Source organism: Triticum aestivum, chromosome 5B, assembly GCF_018294505.1.
Source record: "Triticum aestivum cultivar Chinese Spring chromosome 5B, IWGSC CS RefSeq v2.1, whole genome shotgun sequence".
In the NCBI taxonomy this organism is placed as follows: domain Eukaryota; kingdom Viridiplantae; phylum Streptophyta; class Magnoliopsida; order Poales; family Poaceae; genus Triticum; species Triticum aestivum.
Genome location: NC_057807.1, coordinates 247,887,454 through 247,894,060, shown reverse-complemented (window position 1 = coordinate 247,894,060; position 6,607 = coordinate 247,887,454). Strand labels below are relative to the sequence as shown.

General features: G+C 39.5%; 1 long non-coding RNA gene across 1 annotated transcript; it reads right to left on the bottom strand.

The window, feature by feature from the left end:
• Positions 1–1,562: 1,562 nt before the first annotated feature.
• On the bottom strand, positions 1,563–5,807 carry LOC123111201 (uncharacterized). Its single transcript, XR_006454275.1, has 2 exons — positions 5,377–5,807; positions 1,563–4,676 (listed from the first exon to the last, which is right to left on the bottom strand). It is a non-coding gene; the product is annotated as an uncharacterized lncRNA (long non-coding RNA).
• Positions 5,808–6,607: the final 800 nt, after the last annotated feature.

The window sequence follows — 6,607 nt, the reverse complement described above, 5'->3', positions numbered from 1 at the left end:
CTCATTTGTGGTGGTGGCTTGGGCCGTGCTCTGGGATCGTGTCCGGACGCGACCTTGATCTCCCTGGGCCATGTTGTTGGTCTTGAGGAGAAAAGGAGGACTTTGTGTGTTGCAGGTGTGCGATAATGGTGGCGGAGGCAGAAGGAAAAACGAGGTAGATCTAAGGCAGATGTAGGAGAAAGGGGCACCCCTTTTTCCTCTTTATAAAGGAAAACTAAGGCGTCGGGCTTGACCATGCAACATGTGCCCCACCACTTGTGCAGTTTCTCACTTTGCGAGATACAGGGTGGGAATCTAGGCATGACCATCATGACACATGGATCAATGCAAAATTGATGGGTGCTACGACGGTCCTCCTACCAAGTATGACAATATTGGACGGGGTGGGCAAGTGACACCCCCATCTCAAGAGTCCATAATGTCATGCATTGTCCTACGATGTCCTACGAGGCCACAACTCGATGGAGCCCCCCAAACCACGACATCTTGACACGCCTGAAGGCAGGTGAGCTCCGTTGATGGCAATGAGCTCCGAGGCTTCAAGAAAAATGGGAGCCCTGAATCTCAGAGGCCCCCGCTAACCATTTCAAAACCATGAAGACAGTGCTCAAGAGGCCACGCACGAGGCAGGCCCGAAAACCCCTTTTGAGTCGGGCTCCTAAGAGTAGGCCACGAGGATTAATAAAGACTAGAGGTGCCTACTTGGGTTCTCCCTCTGAAGACCAGGATACCACAACTCTAGAAATGCTCGGGGGCTACTGACGGTGCAATACACTATGGGTGGCTACCCAGAGGGAGCCCGGCAGTAGGCCTACCTCGGGCTCCACGGGGCTCGATGAAGGTCCAACCACAGGAGGGATGCCAAGAGGCTCATACACATAGCTATGTACCATCTTGGAGTGCAAGCTTGATGGTGGTGGCTCAGATCAGATCGATCTCCTATAAAATGCTAGCCCCCATCATCTATATAAGGTGGGGGATAGAGGCAGCCATTCCCATATACTCTGGTAGAATCATACTCTCAATAGTTTCACACTTCGTCCCCCCATGTAACCCTTGTGCGAGGTACTCCATCATGAATACAATCCAAAAGAAGGATGTGAGTGTTACTTCCTCTTGTAGGCCCGAACCTAGGTAATTTTTTCATGTAATCTACGATATGGTACTTCCAGCCACGTTTGCCACCCTACGGAGTATTACTACGAGTTTACGTACCGTCATCCCTAGCCCCCAACCACACCATCCCATCTCCAACGATGGCCCGGTGGCCCACTTGTGAGCTCTCCGGCCTACTCCATCCACAAGAACTATATCCCACTTATAGTGAGAGTAGCGTCCATCTTGTTGCAGGTTTTTCTCCCATGCAAGGATACTAGCCCGACCGATTTAGTTTTTTTACATTTGCTAGACTTCAATACAAGATGCTCGCTCGCGGGTGCTTTTTGTCGATTGTTGCACTAGTTTGGTCCTGATATTCTTCACGTTTCCCCCCTTTTTCTTTTTTTGCTTCTTATGTTTCTGCACTGGTTTTCTCAGTTTTTCTTTGTTTTTCACCGATCTCCTTTGTTTCTTTCTCGGTTTTCACCGGTTTTTATTTCTTTCCTTTTTTCTTTTTTTGTTTCTTTCTCGATTTTCACTCGTGTGTCTCCCCTCAAGTGAAACATTTGTCCCTTTGCTGCAGTACTGGGCCGGCCCAGAATTGTAGCCTCGTTTGCATTGTATTTGCTGTTTTGTAATGGTTTTCTTCGGGTTTTACAGTTTCTTTAATTTTTCTTTGGTTTACAATGGTTTCCATTGTTTTGCTCTCGTTTTCTTTGGTTTCAACTGTTTCCATTGTTTTGTAGTGGTTCTACTTCGCTTTTCTTTGGTTTTTGTTTTTGCTTGGTTTTATTTCTTTCTTTCTTCTGTTTCAATGTTTTTTTCCCAACACATGTCTATTTTTCTTCGCACTCAATGTGCATTTTTAGTGTACATTAGGAGCATGTTTTTATATGCATTTAACATTTGTTTTTTCAAATACATGTTTTGATCTCTACTTTTTTCATACACATTGTCATTTCTTGTATACGTCTGAGCAATATTGTAATACATGTTTAACATTTTTCAAGTACACGATTAAAAATTTCTTGAAATAGATATTCTGATATCTATTCTTTTTCATACATATTTTACATTTTTTGTATATCCCCGAATAATTATTTTTATACACGTTTCGTAGTTTCAAATAGATGATTAACAATTTTATCCAAATAAATATTTTAATTTATATTTTCTTCATACACATCTGTACATTTTTTATATGCATGTGAAACAATTTTTATACACATTTGACATTTGTCAATTAGAAGATTAACATTATGTTCACAAGTACTATTTTTATGTCATTTCTTTTTCATACAAATTTTTATATATTTTTTGTATGCACTAGAAAAATTATTTTTGTACATGTTTATCATTTAAAAAATACATGATTTTTCTTAAAAAATATATGTTTTCATGTCTATTCTTTTTCATACACATTATACATTTTTTGTATACATCTGAAACATTATTTTATACACATTTAACGCTTTCCAAATATATTATAACTATTATTTTAAATACATGTTCTGAGCACTTTCTCCAAAATATGTATTGGCACATTTTTCAAATGGCGTTAAATATTTTTTAAAGTACCATAATATTTCTATTACATTGTATATATATAATTTTAACAGCGAGAATACTTTTATAAATGTCATGTACATATTTTTAACTGGCAATAGACATTTTTTGAAACTTGCACACACATATATTTACATTCATATAAACATTTTCCTTTACGTTTTACAAATATTTTTTGAAACACAATAATATTCATTCAAAATATTAGATACTTTTTTGTACAAATATATTACATAAAAGTTTTCCTTTACTTTGTATACACATTTATAAAAAAATTACATATACTTTTTGAAATGTTGGTACATTTTTTCATTATGACTAGCATTTTTTATACATATCACCATGGGTGAGGAATTCTTATTCCTCACCCCAGTCCAATCCCATGCTCAGAAACTTCAAAACATAAGAAATAAAAGACTTGAGGTAAGATTACAATGGCATGGAAGGAAAGTTGTACCGCCGCCGTACAAAAAGGATCGAGGTAATCTTAGAGAATGCATGCCTGTGAGTTACGAGGTAATCTTACAGAATGAATGTTACGTCCTCTTGTGTATCGTCCAACGAGATCACAATATAAAAACGAACGATGCTGCTGTAATCTTACGGCAACGAATGGGAAGGCGTTCCTGACTTCTTTCATATAGGATAAAGTTGCATTCCTATAATGTACATTAGATATTTTCACTAGTCTTTTAATGGTCGTTCTGCACCTACTCCACTAATCGTTTTGTACAAGGTAATTTTGGTAGCGATAATGAAATGGTCCATTAATTCATTTTGCACACAAGGCACTTTTGGCAGGGTGAGCTTCACTTCACCCAAAAGAGCTTGCTTCCGTGTCTCAGCACCAGTTTGTAGTACCACTCTATCTATTGCCAAACCTGATGCAGAATAGCAAATGACATCTACTCCCTCTGTCCCATAATATAAGAGCGTGTAGTGTCAAAAACGCTCTTATATTATGAGACAGAGGGAGTAGTTTCTTAAGGATTTCCATAATTGCCAGACACAGTGGCAAGCAGAGCTATGCATTTCTCTCGAAATAGGCTTTCACCCCGTTTTACAAATAAAGTCGGACTATGCATTTCTTCTCTTAATGGCGAGTTATTGGCTCTTTGTACCTATGACGACACAAAATATTCTACCAGACGTATCCCAAAATTATATACAGGAAAAGGAAGGAGGAGAGAAGAATTTAGAAGAAAAAAAGTGTGTATAACCAAGGGGGGCACATAACAATGAGAATCATCTTCTTCATATGTTTTACTTATTAATTCATGTTCATGAGCAGCTGCTGCTTTTCTTGTGGTTGTGACCAGTACGCAAAGGATTATTTCAGTCGCCTTGTAAATCATTCCATTTTTTACCATATGAACTTTCCAAGTGGTATCAGATATTAAATTAACTTCGCATCCTAACCATCCAACATAAAATTGGCTAGAAGCGTTGATGTAAATTGTACTATAGACATCTAAAAGGAATAATGATCATACCCCAATGGTGAGCACATTTAAAATACTTCATGTGCGGCGATCTCGCAGATTTGTTTTTACATTTCATCACAGCATGCTCTCTGACTTGGATCAACTACATTTGTTTTTGAAACGCAGTACGGCGACCTCGAAACATTTCTCAGATTCATTTTTTATAGTTTTGTTTGTAAAAAATCATTTTATTACAGCATGCTCGTTGAATGATTGCCAGCAACGACCTCTGCCTTGTCAGGACTCCGGAGCAGTCGTGAACACGAGGGTGGCGAGACTCGCATTCATGGTGACTCTCCTTTGTTGCCTTGCACGACAAAGAGGGACCAGGAATGGAGGTAGCAGCACCAGCGCGGCGATGAGGGACTGGCAAGATTTACCTTGTCAGCTGAAATCTGACGATAGAATTTTTCATCTCCAGATGGAAACAGTAACACAAGTGTAAAAAGCTCGCCAGATTCAGTGGGAATAAATTAGGTTTGAGCTCATCTCATGCCACATCGGGCTACAGCATAAACTGAAACAACACTGAAAATATGCAACTTATCAGCTCCTTTTATGGCACTAAAATCACTAGTGGGCAATGTACAAATTGGATTAAAGAACAAACTGTTTTCCAAGAATATGTGTTGAATTATTGTAGAAATTGGATTCCAGGGACTCAATAACAAACTTGATTATGCCTCAGAGTTTTGTTATATTAGGTTAATACTTTAGACAGACCCTTTCAACCCCATGAAAATCAAATGGCACTGTGAGTTCAAAAACAATGATTCGCTTGAACCGCCCAGAAAATGAACTAACTACATATTAAAGCTGTAATCTACTCCAAAAGCAAACCAGACCAGTAGTAAAAGCATTGAATGCGTACTCTTCTTGCCATTTGCAGTAACAAACAGCAAGTTGCTCTTCAGAATATACTAGTATGACGCGAATCAGACTCTAATTAACATCCTTGAAATTTCTTTCAGATTTGTTGGCTAATTGATTTACCCAAGAAGAGCTTTTGTATCGAAATCTACCTAAATCACATAATTTCAGAGCCGCAGATCACTCCTACAATCATCATAACTTATCCTATTCTGAATTTCTGATACACCATATCAAAAATTGGGTCAAACAGTTAAATGCAAGGAATAGAAAATTTGACGCACTTGGTGCTTCTGCACAATCGAGACTACTACTATGTCACGAGAATTCATGCACAAGTAGAAAATAAATTACTGACCTTTTGAGGCGCTGATGGGCGGGATCTGGAAGTTGGGGGGACTCGTGGCGCTCAGGTAGGGAGGTGGCGATCGATTCTGGCGGCTTCTGATGGAGAGTAAGCAACGGGATGTGACCTTCTCGATTCCAATTGATGATGAGGTCGCAGAGGAGAGCAAGGTGCTTATTCCCCTGTTGACAGCCACCGGAATGTCGCCGGCCGATGAGGCCGCCACCCGCAGCGGAGCCTCCCGCATCGCTGTTCACCTCGACGTTGCCACCGGTCCACGGGGTCACCCCAGCGCCGCAAGCAGCAGCCTCCAACCAAAATATGCCGCCACCCGCTCGTCGCCGAAATCTGCCGTCGCTCGCCTCCAGAACTGCTCACCGCTTTCCGCTCACAAATCGAATCGACCCAAAAAATGTGGGGACGTGGGCATAAACGGTGGTAATTTTTTTTAGGTGGGTAGGAGAGTGGTGCGGCGCTGGGTGTTACTATTCATCACTCAGGTGCAGAATAAGTTATTCTTCATCCGAGGTAATCTTACGATCATTTCATAAATAAATTAAATATAAATAGTTACAGTCATATTGATCATTAATTAAAATTTGACATTAAAAAAAGATCAGAATACCAGGAAAAAAATACATTTATGTACATTTTACACTATGTTTTTACATTTGTAATTTACTCAATATATTTTTTTACGGTAATTATATATTTTCTTACGTTCTCTTTTTACGTCTGAATAACACAAAATTTACAAAACGTAAAATTACGGTGCATTGATGTTAAAATAAAGGGGGTGAAGAATAACTATTCCTCACCCAGGGTGGCGAATAGCGCGACCCTATATATATATATATATATATATATATATATATATATATATATATATATATAAACATAAAACTGTTAAAAGAAAAGAATTTAACGCGATGTCATCGCAACATCAGGTTTGCCAGATCAGCTCCCCACTCAGTCGGCCCATCACCACCTTCTGAGCACGGAGTCTGGAGCCTATGGGAGCTCCTAGTCGGAAAATCCTATTTGACGCATAGCGCGTCAAAGTGTCGACGAATCGCACAGGGATGTAACTAATGAGCCATTTTTGGGCCGGCCCATCTGTATCGTACGTATAGGTTTCTGTTTTGGGAACCTTCTGAAGCGTTCCCAGCCGGTTCTTAATAGTTTTTGGAACCTTCTAGAAGGTTAGTGAACAGGTTTTTTTTCCTTTCCTTTTTATTTTTTA